General features: G+C 38.4%; 1 long non-coding RNA gene across 1 annotated transcript; it reads left to right on the top strand.

The window, feature by feature from the left end:
• Window positions 1-5,425: 5,425 nt before the first annotated feature.
• On the top strand, window positions 5,426-11,538 carry LOC307169038. Its single transcript, XR_013823027.1, has 3 exons — window positions 5,426-5,663; window positions 11,064-11,299; window positions 11,402-11,538. It is a non-coding gene; the product is annotated as an uncharacterized lncRNA (long non-coding RNA).
• The last annotated feature ends 469 nt before the right edge of the window (window positions 11,539-12,007 follow it).

Genomic DNA, 12,007 nt, shown 5'->3' on the forward strand with positions numbered 1-12,007 from the left:
CTCACTAAACGTGAGCGAATGTTTGACTATTCCTTTTAACCATTAAATGAACAATGTCAAAATCAGTTGGAATAATCACATTGTAGCAATTTAATATTTCAGATATCAGAGATCAATTCCACAATCAATTCAAATATCTAGAACATGGTTATACATTGGTTACACCAAATAATCTTACCCAGCTTGTACCTGAGATAGAGAGAGAGAAAGAGAGAGAGAGAGAGAGAGAGAGCGAGAGAGAGAGAGAGAGAGAGAGAGACCCTATTCCATTCGTGTCCAGCAAAGAAGAGACCCGATAGAGCACGCACACCTTCCTTTATCCTGTGTGCCCAGGTGATACGGGGAATGGGGAAAACCACCCTCAAATGGCTTAACCAGTTTTCTCTAAACTTCTATAAACCTTATTACCTTTTATTTTATCTATCTGGATATGAGATATCTGTACCACTCACTTTGAGACATTTCAAATGACACCAAAAACATAACAGTCAATGATAAACATTCACATTAAACCATATTCTTGTGTGAGTTCTTAGTAGTTTGCGGAAGTGAGGTCGTATGGGGGAGGTCAAATGGTAATTAGCCCTTTGTCTCAGACCAGGGCCTCAACCAGTATTTTCAGTCTTACACAGCCAATTGTAGCCTACCACTCGTGGATTAGGCATTTAAAAGAGAGAGAGATTATGGTCTGATATGACTCAGAAATGACATCGGGCAATTGCAGCGCAAGATGTTCAGAAGAACGCAAGAGCTAAACTTCTACAAGCTCAATAACATCCACATAAAAAATTAAATAAAACATAAAGTAAGAAAAATAGTCAGTCATAACTTTGCCCATTAATTAGATGTGCAAGGCAAGCAGACAAGTTTTTGGGTTGTTATGGACAATTAAAAATGTGAATATTCACGTTGCACAGTTGTGCGGTGGACTTTCAGCGAGTTAAAACCATACTGTAAAAAAAATAGGTTAAAACATATATTTTTTAAAGAGCCGTTTGTGAGTCAAAAGAGCCGGCTCTTTTCAGTGAGCTGAGTCAAACAAGCCAGCTCACAAAAAAGAGCCGGAATGCCCACGTCTCCTGCTGGTGACTTCGCGGGGTTCCTTGACTCCACCCCCACGTTAAAACAGCGCCATGAAGAGAAACGTAGAGAAAAGTGCAGCGCAAAGGGAAAACGGTATTGCGAGCACACGCTTGTCTGAAACGCAGAATAAAAGCAGCGTTGCAAATAACTTAGTAGGTGTGAGTATGGAAAATATGTTGCAGAGATAAAATAGGATTGCAGCTGTCATTGATTTTTGCAATTAATTATATATTTCTTTTTGCAGTACTTTATTTTATTTTGCAAATCTTTTTCAAAATCTCTTTGCAAAACTATGTGGCATTATTTTGACTCCATAGAAAACGCAAGGTCTCAAGGCGCGTTTTAGTTTAACTTGTTTTAAGTGCTGCGTTTTGGAGAATGCTGTGTCATGACGCGAGCGCAACAGTTAAACACGGTTAGTGCGTTCACACTGAAAAACAATGGAAAAGTAGCAGAGTGGAATGGAAAAACACATTCTGTGTGAACAGCCCCTAATGCCAAAGAATGCTTTAATCAAGACATCTACATTTAATCTTTTCACCGACGTCTGTGTGAACATGCATTAAATGAGTGTCAAATGAGTTCTTAGATGCTGGTCCTCAACCAGTGTCACATCACTCACTTCCATGCAAGATCTGCTTTTGCCTTTTGCTATATTCATTTCTTTTAGAGTCATAAAACCATATTCGACAACATATAAAAATGAAATAATATTTAGATTAATTTTATAAAGGTAGAAGGTGTTCTTAAAGAAAAACAAAAAGTTATTTAAAGTCATGCCATCTTAAATGCCAATGTAGTGAAACAGCTGTCGTCAGGGGGATGCATTGTGATCATATGGAGAGATCACTGTGAGATCAACGTGTTGACTGGGTAGGAATTTGAACTGGAACTTAGGTTCCTCCCGGCCGGGCTGTGGTATCCGTGGTGACTTTGTTCCCCATATCTGTTTCAATGCTATACCACCTTAACCCCTTAACACTTTAACCCTTTAAGGAAGACAGAACTTAAGAAAGGCAAAATCATTGAAGACGTTGCAAGTCTAACTCTGTCTTCTTACTCTTCAGCCAGTTTCTCTCTAGGCAAACCTGTTCTTCAGCACCTGATCCTGAAGGAGTCTGTACTTAGGACCATCTAGCCTTGAGTGAAGCAGAGTTCCCAATTTTATGGTGACCTCCATTAGGCCACCATTGGCCATCAGTGGTTCCAAGTTTGGAGGGTGAGTAGATGGAAATGCTCATAAATGATTACTTTTTCTAGCCGGGAACTGCTCCATTGGTCCTGGGCTCCTCTTTCCGATATTGGATTGCCACAATGCATTCCAGAAAAGCTCCTAAAACAATCCACTTTCTCAAAAGGCACAAATGTCAATCAACTCAGATCATACCCCTTTCTTCAATATTGACAAAAGTAATACAGAACCTTCATCAACGAAAATGTCATGCACGCAATTGCTAATGTAAGCATTTCAGACACTTGACGTTGATTGCACACTTAGAAAACTTGCAATGGCTGACCCCGAAATGAGCACGCATCTAGAACGCTTTCCATCATAAAACCAATTTTTCCCAATTGCTGTCTTACACAACATACAGTACCACATCATTGCAAACATTTCTGCATTTCAACAAAGTTTGCTGCATAGAAACTACAGATGCAAAAAACAAAACAATTCCAAAAAGAGACTTAAATGCCAAACACAACTCAGAACTCCTTTCTTCAATATTGTAAAAAGCAACATAGAACATTCATTCACGTTTAAAAAGGCGCATCATGAGTTGGGAGAGAAGCACTTTCAAAACACATTTCCAAGCAAAGACCTATAGAAATGATTCCTGAAAATATAGTCTTAATGGTTTATCGAAACTCAATCTGCATTCCATTCTGCTGCGCCTCTCCTCTAAAATGGTTTTGTGTAGTTGAATTCTGTGGGCTTTAAAGTTTACGTGACATTTTAGCACATACATTGAAAATCCACGTCACGCAGAAACGTGACGTCGGTTGCGCACTTAGAGAACATGCTGACTTCGAAATGCAAAATGAACTGTGTCAGGCCTGTTTTCTCCATAAAACCTGATTTTTGTATCTGCTGTCTTATCCGAGATACAATACCACATCGTTTTAAACATTTCAAGTTTTTGCAGTGATGTGGTATTGTCTCTTGGATGAGACAATGTTGGCTTTATACAAAGGACACTGTGACACGGGCCCCAAGACGAGGAGAGGTTTAAGCTGCCACAAAACACAACCACAAGAGAGACAGGAGCCGGGTTAACAGAAATGATCTTTTATTTAGTCAAGAACTTAGGAATTTAAACTGGAACTTAGGTTACTCCTGGGCTGTGGTATCCGTGGCAACTTTGTTCCCCACATCTGTTTCAATGCTAGGCCACCTTTAAGGGGGAAGACAGAACTGAAGAAAGGCAAAATCATTAAAGAAAATGTTGCAAGTCTTACTCTTCATGCAGTTTCTCTCTAACCTTTTAGTCAGAGTGGAACTGGTGGAAGTGTCAACTGCAGGATCAATCATAATCCTATTTGAATCGGATTAATCCTAATTTATTTGCCAATTTTTTATTGTTTGTCGGAAAAATGAAATATGAAATATTTAATTAATATGAATTGTGGGCATTAGTGAATCTTCTGATAAGTTTTGTTTGGCTCTCAACCTTGGAGTTTCAACTGGACTACCCAACACGTTGATCTCACAGTGATCATATGATCCCAATGTGAGGTCACAGTGAGCTAAAAGTGTAACCTCACAGCACACTCACTGTGTGCTCATATTATGGCCACAATGTGAGTCACCCCAGCTAGAAATGTTATTGGACATGGACTCCAACATCGCTCAGACGTAAGATTTTGGTTGAAAATTAAAATTGGGTTGACATCTTAAACATTTGATGTCAGGCTCCAAAGTAATTAAACAACTCCACAAACAGCATTACCAGCTTCACTTCACTTCACAACCAGACTTTATTTCATATGTGTACAAAAGTCCTTATTGAGATTAAGAGAGGTTTAGATGTTGATGATTTATTGAAATTAATAGTTTGGTTTGATGTCAACATTATGGTGATCAGTGTTTGCTTTAGTTGGGCAGTTTGAGTCTTGATGTTTTAATGCTAGCGGTTAATGCTAGCGGGGGGGGGGGGGGGGGCACAGGGGGGGCACAGGGGGGGCACAGGGGGGACCAAGAAGCAGTGAGGGGGGGCCCATGGGAAATCAGAAAATTAAACTGGAAATAAATACTTATTTAGAAAATTTTAAGCACAATTTAAAAAATCTTCGCAATGCCCAGTGCCCTAATATAGATGGTATTAATGGCACTGCATTTATTGGAAGACACAGTTTTGTAAAAAAAAAAAAAAATAATAAAAAAAAAAAAGTCTTTTTTTTCCGTCACACACACACTAAATTCTGTCTAAAAATAAAAAAAAAAATGTTTACCATGCCATGGCTTTTTTGGGAAAAATATTGTGCCTTTAGTCTTTAAAACAACAGATAACGTAATATGTATCTATTTTATATTTATGTGGTGCAGTGCGCTGCCGCTGAATAACACTGACAAGTCATCTCTATTCAGTAACGTTATAGTCTGGCGAAGTTACGTTAGCTAATCTAACGTTACTGGCGAATTACAATAGCTTGATCAGTCACACACATGAATGAAAGTAATCAGACTAACATACGGTGCGATATCAAAGTATCTATACTGTTGAGTGTGTATTATACCATAAACAGTGACGTGTCGAGGTGTCCCTCTCTCCTGTTTGAAAAACGCGGACCAGTGATTCTGCTTTGCGGATCGCAAATCAAGCAGTGATTGACAGCGCTCTGATCCAATGGCGTTGTATGGCAAGCCATTTTAACATTTAAAAGTTAAGTTTGACTATCCGGAATTAACATTGTAGATATCACCAACGTCTTTCTGACTAGTCGTAATTACATTTTGGATAGTTGGAATTGTCATTCAAGATATCTGTAACGTAATTGTGACTAGTCAAAACGACAGATAGAGATATCTGTAATTCAGTTTTGACTAGGCAAAACTGAATTACAGATATCTGCAATGACATCATTGAAAACGACATTCAACTCGTCACACATCTTAAATGACAATTGCAGATATCTGTAATTCAGTTTCGCCTAGGCAGAATGAAAGTTAAAGATATCTCAAACGTCATTATGACTAGTGCAAATTATTGTGCATGACGTTGCTCTATTTTAGATATCCATAAATACGTAATTTCCCCTCCCCGCCATAATCAAAGAAGAAGTGGGTTCATTTCCTTATTTCTGTGAATAGAAGAAGAAAGCAGTCATGGCGTTGGCTGTAATCGAAAAAACCACCAGAAAATGGCATGAAATTCAACGAGCCCTCACACATGGGATTTGTGGAGAGAGAGAACGTCGTTCTATTGAACAGTGTGAAAGAAATCTCGGAAGAATTGAGCATTTGCTATCACCAGACACAAACAATGAACTCAAAAGCAGTTTGGCTCAACTAAAAACTCGAATAGACGCAAATTTCCATGCTGGGGAAGACAGACGTTTCTCTGTCAGGCGCATTAGTTCAGGTGAGTCTGTTTATCACTGCATTATCATTGCATTAACGTTAAAGGGGAAATCCGGCCGTTTAAAACATTTAGCGGGGTCTCCAACACGTCGCTCGCGAGCTACCAATAGCTCGTGGCAGGGTTGCCAGGTCCCAGAAATATTTCCAGCCCAATGACAACTCAAAACCCGCCCAAATGGAATGAAAACTAGCCCAATTTTTCAGTGTCCAATCAGATTAGACAACGGCTGGATTCCCACAAAAGGGCCTTAAAATAAATGTATATAAGTTTAAGTTTAAAGTATTCGCCTTTTGTCTTACCCAAATTCTTAATATCACACACTGTGTTTTTTTTAATACACAATCTCATACAATAAAGGTCAAATAAGAACATGTCCTCTCTGATATTTTCTGACCCTAGTCAGAAGTACTAACTTGTACTTACTTTTTCTCTTCTCAGCACTTCTCTCTGATGCTTTTCTCTCCAGATCTGCGGCTGTTCTGTTTACACACAAGCATCAATATTAAAATTAACACACTGTTAAACTAAATTAACGTACACTGGCTTTTATCAATATTATTACAAATATGCTTACTGGGTGAACTTGAACACTTGTCCCTTTGTTTTTGTTGTTGTTTGTCTTCTCCTTTTTCAGAACTTTTCACAACATTTTCTTCTTAGATGGTCTAACTGCGCAGCCTCATTTTGATTACAGATTTGAACAGAACTATATACAATCTCAGGGCTGTTTTATTTTAGACATTGGTGCTCTCTTCCCCACCCTTCTCAGGTGGTGCTGAATAGATTTCAGCAGTAAAGAGAGAAAGCATCCGTGGTGATGGTTTAAATTCATGGCAGCATATGTTTCTTCTTTGCATGTAAGCTCGAATCCTCATTATACAGTATTTAGCAAAGAATTCTGCTCTAGCCTGTTTCGTAGCTTGTTCTTTATCAGTGACATTTGGGAAAATGAACGCTCAACTGCTGCATTGCTGAATGGTAGAGCAAGAAGACTCAATGCAAAATTCCCAAGATCTTCAAAGTTTCTATCACCTGCAGTATCTGTGTATGCAGAAACTTCTACCCAGAAGTCCTCTGTTTTGCCATCTTCTGCATTGTTCCATTCCAGAGTGTGAATTACTCTCCACTGTTGCTCTGCTTTTCCTACATCTCCCTTGAAGAGGTGGAAAAAGGGAAGATCATCAATCCTTGGCTTACTTGACGACAGAGTATGACTCGGTGACAGGAATTTGAGAGCCTCTAACTGTTTAATGTTATCTGGAAGTCTCTTCCTAATTTCCTTAGATAACTCTAGCATGTAGCGTCGCACCTGCGTTTCATGTCCTGTTCAGCTAGGTCACTTATTCCATTGGCTTCAAACAAAGCAAGACGGAACTGCACCCCAAAGTCTACGGCATCAAGTGGCAAAAGATTCTCATCAGAAAGGTTAAACTCCATGATGTCTTGCCAGCTCTGGAATGTCTTCGGCAAACCTATGCGCTCAAGCAGGGACCGGTAAAATGTTAGAAGTTCCGTAAGAAGTTTTGCAGGATCAGGTTTGTCAAGTTGAAAGATTTTATTAAGTCTGTTTAACTCTGACACAATTGGTTGGAGGAATTTCAGGTATATCAGGTTAATATTGTCACTATACATTTGGTACAGCAGTTCCGCAGCATAGCTCCTCTCACTGTCTTTTGTCAACTGAAAATGCAACTTAAGCTCCACATACTGTGCAAGGATCCGGTTGATGCACTCACTAATAGCGAGCCACCTAGTGTCAGACAGTTGCAGAATTTTCAGCGGGCTTTCACCTACATTTATGGTTTTGTACAGTTCAGAATATTTTTGGAGACGCTGGGTGGCATTTGAAAACCAACTGTAGGTCTGAGAAACCATGTACTCAACATTTCTGGGGAGGACACTGACGGCTTTTGATGCACAGAGCTGAAGAGAATGGCACACACACTTTATGTAGACAATATGAGGATTGCGGTCACGGAATTTCTGTAGCACTGAATTATGTTGCCCACACATTGTGTTACAGCCATCAGTTGCAAGACCGATGCAATTCAGTATGGACAATTTGTTTTCATCCAGAAATTTGAATAAAGCATTTGCTATGGTAAGTGAATCACCAGCTACTATATTGATCATTCCTGCAAAAGTGCTAATGATTCGTGAGAGCTTTTTGCTGTAATATCTGATGACTATACACAGTTGTTTTTTGGTCGTGACATCAGTGCTCTCATCAACAATTAGAGAGTATGGTCCACTTCCTACATCCTCCAAAAGGTCTTCATGTACTACTGGTCCTATCACTGAATTAATTAGTGCTGTGCATTTCGTTCGATGTAAACTAATGCCTTTTTTCGAAATTTCTTCCACAACACTTCCTAAGTGGTCAACAGTTGAAGTGCTTGAGTGACAAGCAACATGGGCAGCCAGCTTCAACTCTGCCTCTTTCACAGGTGCATTATTTCTTAGAAAGGAACTGCCTGTGTCAAATAATGTTCTGGCATTTGAGAAAGGAGCCGCATTTTTTAAATGTTTTTCAGTCGCAGCATGAGCTACCAGATCACCGTGGTGAGCTCTTACTTCACATTTGCAATATTTGCAGAACGCTTTTCTATCATCATTTGGAACACTTCGAATCCACTCCTTTAATCCTTTCTCTGTCTCCCATTCTTTGCGATACTTCTTTCCATACTTTCCCCATTTACCTGACATTTTAGAATGCTGCTTGTTCATCCACAGACAACCGAACCGACGCTTCTGACTACAACGCTCTCATGTGAGTGACGTGATGATGATGCTTGATTTGTGATGTCAATGTGGCGCGCGCGCCTACTCGCGTCTCGCGAGAAGCAGCGTTTGTTGCCAAGTATTCATTCCCGGGGATCAACACCCACTAATAAAAGGTTCCCTTTTATATTTGTCCACAATTATTTTATTTTATTTTTATTTATTTTTTTGCGGCCGCGGTACATTATAAATGTAGCCCAAAAAACCGCAACCCGCAACTCCGTATTTTTTCCTGCAACTCCTTTTCTAAAATAGCCCAATTGTGCGGAAAACCGCTACCCTGGCAACCATGGCTCGTGGCCTGATTTGAGGTAGCTCGCCAAGGGGCCGTTCACATATCGCGTCTTTTGCGCGCTCAAGTTCATTCAAATGTCATTCAAATGCGCGCTCATTTTTTCCAGGCGCAACTTTTCAGAATGCCACAAACCATATGACAAGAACCAACCAATCATTACAGGTGTTTTTCTCTTATCTGTTAATAAATATTGTAGCAAAGCTACAGCAAGCATTTTTCGGTGGTGGAAATCTTTGTCGTTGTGGAGAGCAGCGCATGGTTGCATAGTAACGACAGACGCCACAGGCAAATCGGACCGAATCTTACTATTAATAATAAAAAATAAGCTAATCATGTGCATTGTAAATGTCATTAATTTATCTTTTTTGACTCATTCTTTTTATAAAAAATGATTTAAAGGCTGAAATATGTGAGGTTTATCTTTTTATAAAACCTTTTTTGTCACAACTTGATTTGAACTTGATGCATTAGTAGATAACGTTGCAAGACACTTTTAAAATCTGGCTATCATTTTTAATGTTATTATTTTAATGTTTATGTAAACAAAAAGTGCATATTGATGCTAATTTTATTTGTTATTTGCTGGTTTTCGACATAGGCTACAACTTGGTGAATTGATTTCATTGTGTAGTATTTATACTTTTTGAACAGGATTCTGTGATGACCGTGATCATTTTTGTACCATGAAATGAAATGTTCATGCCATTTCATAGTTATGATCAACTAAAAAATAATCTCTGATTCTGTTCTTTTCTCTGACATTTAAGGGTGACATATTTAGGCCTACAAAAACTCTTTTAGGTCTAAAACAGTTTTGGTTGTTAATAATATGAGAGTTATAAGGCATTATTTAAGATATTTAAGTATTGTATTACATGAGTAGCTCTCGGCCACTTTCCTTTTTAAAAAGTAGCTCTCAGATGAAAAAAAAGTTGGAGACCCCTATTGCTTTTCGTGGCTCACCCATAGACAGTAGAAAGGTTCACCGCGGGAGCTGTAGGAAGCAACAACAACAAAAATGACAAAAAAATCTGACCTAGCTGGTTAGCTATGGCTCTATGTTATGTTACATATGACACTGAAGAAGCTTCAAAGCGCGTATCGAGTACGCAGCGCAATTTCTAATGAAGCTCTGTGCCGGAGTGCGTAGTTTTCAGAGAAACACGTGATTCGAAAAAAGAAGCCCCACTTTCTTTCCAGTCACGTGAATGCTTCACTTTGCGTGTCGGAATGTTTGAACCTAGACCACTACTTTACAGGTTTTTTTGAAGTTTAAGTCCATTACTAACATTTTTTTAATAAATATGTTACATAATCATATTCTTCTGCCTTAAACAGAATAGAAACCATACAATAATTAGACCACCATTTACTTGCATCAAGCAACTCTGTTGTTATTTTTATAATTAGTATTAATATAATTGTTATATAATGTATTGCCACACTTATATATGCGAATTATATTATCAGAAAACTGAACATTTGGCCTTGTCAGTCTTTTATTTGTGCTTAACCCTCAGATGGTCTTCGGGGTCCATTGGACCCCAAATGACTATTGCTTGAATTCAATTTTTTTTTCTCTTTTTCCACATGGTATGAAACAAAAATAGTGACACTCGTGGTCTTTGGGGTCTATTGGACCCCAGACAATAACATTTGATTTTGTAATAGAACAATATTTTTTATTTTTTTTATTTTACAAATATAATTTTACTCTGTTTATTAATGTTTTTACTCAACATTTGTGCAGTGTTTGGAGGATTTATGATATATTTTAAATATCTATAAATAAATATTTATTTATCATTGGACTCAAAATAGACAAAATTCATCATCAAAATCAGAACCAACGCACATAGAACCAGAATACATAGACAGAAATGAAAGAAATAAAGTGGCACACTTCCAACAATGCAAAAAACATCCACAATCCAAAATTATCATGCTCACACACACACACACACACACACACACACACACACATAGAGGAATACAATATACAGGAATAGGCCTACAGACTATAAAAAATGTTTTCTTATCATTTGTAAAATAAAATAATCTAAAATGCAGAACCACCACAAAAATAAATTGGTAACACTAAGACGCATTGAAAATGTACACACACACACACACACACACACACACACACACACACACACACACACACACACACACACACACACACACACACACACACTCAAATAGCATATGGCATAGTGGAGCTCTATAGCCATATAGTGGTTAAAGTGATTTATTAAAATTTTTAAACTGTAATTTCCTAAAAATGGGCAAAAATCTTACATTAAACCCTGTTCTTTTTGTAGGGAGAAGAGGCCGACCAGCCATTGATGTTACCAGAGAACACATTGAATTTCTGCTGAAGCAAGGCCATACAATTTCAAAAACTGCTGAAATACTGGGATGCTCCTCATCATTTCTGTACAAGAAATCAAAGTTGTTGGGTATACCTGTTAGAAGTATGCTGTCTGCAATAGATGATGGTGAACTAGAACAACATGTGAGGCAACTTCAGAGCCAATATCCTAATTCTGGAAATGAGGTAATTGGAGGTCTTTATCTTTAGGCTGTATTTAATTCACATTTGTGTGCATTGTTTTGTGAATATCATGTCAATTTAGATCTTTTCACAAATCTGTTGCAGATGATAAGAGCCCTGTTGCGCGCACAGGGTGTGCTTGTTACACGGTCCAGGGTGCGTGAGATGTTGACACGGGTCAATCCTACTGCTGCTGCAAGGACAGTTGCAAGACGTGTTTATCATGTACCTTACCCCAATAGTTTGTGGCACATTGATGGGAACATGCGTCTCAGAAGGTTATTATTACCTTTTTAATATTTTGAAAAGAACTTCAGCAAAAAAAAAAAAAACTATAGTTTACAGCTATATTGTTTGCAGACTACTGTCAATAGTATCATCATTTTCAAGTAATATTTGCTTTTCAACCTTTCTAGATGGGGCTTTGTGATTCATGGTGCAATTGATGGATACTCCCGTCTGATTACTTACCTCAACTGCAGCACAGACAATCGTGCCACAACAGTGCTTTCTCAGTTTTTGAAAGCAACATGCCTCTATGCCTTACCATCAAGAGTCAGATCTGACCATGGTGGTGAAAATGTCCTTGTGGCTTTATTCATGCATCTAGTTCAAGGACTTGAACACAGAGGTTTCATAACTGGACAATCAGTTCACAATCAGAGAATTGAACGCCTTTGGCGTGATGTATTTTTGCATGTGTTGCAGCAG

The sequence above is a fragment of the Squalius cephalus genome, assembly GCF_949319135.1.
Source record: "Squalius cephalus genome assembly, chromosome: 12".
NCBI classification, from domain to species: Eukaryota; Metazoa; Chordata; class Actinopteri; order Cypriniformes; family Leuciscidae; genus Squalius; species Squalius cephalus.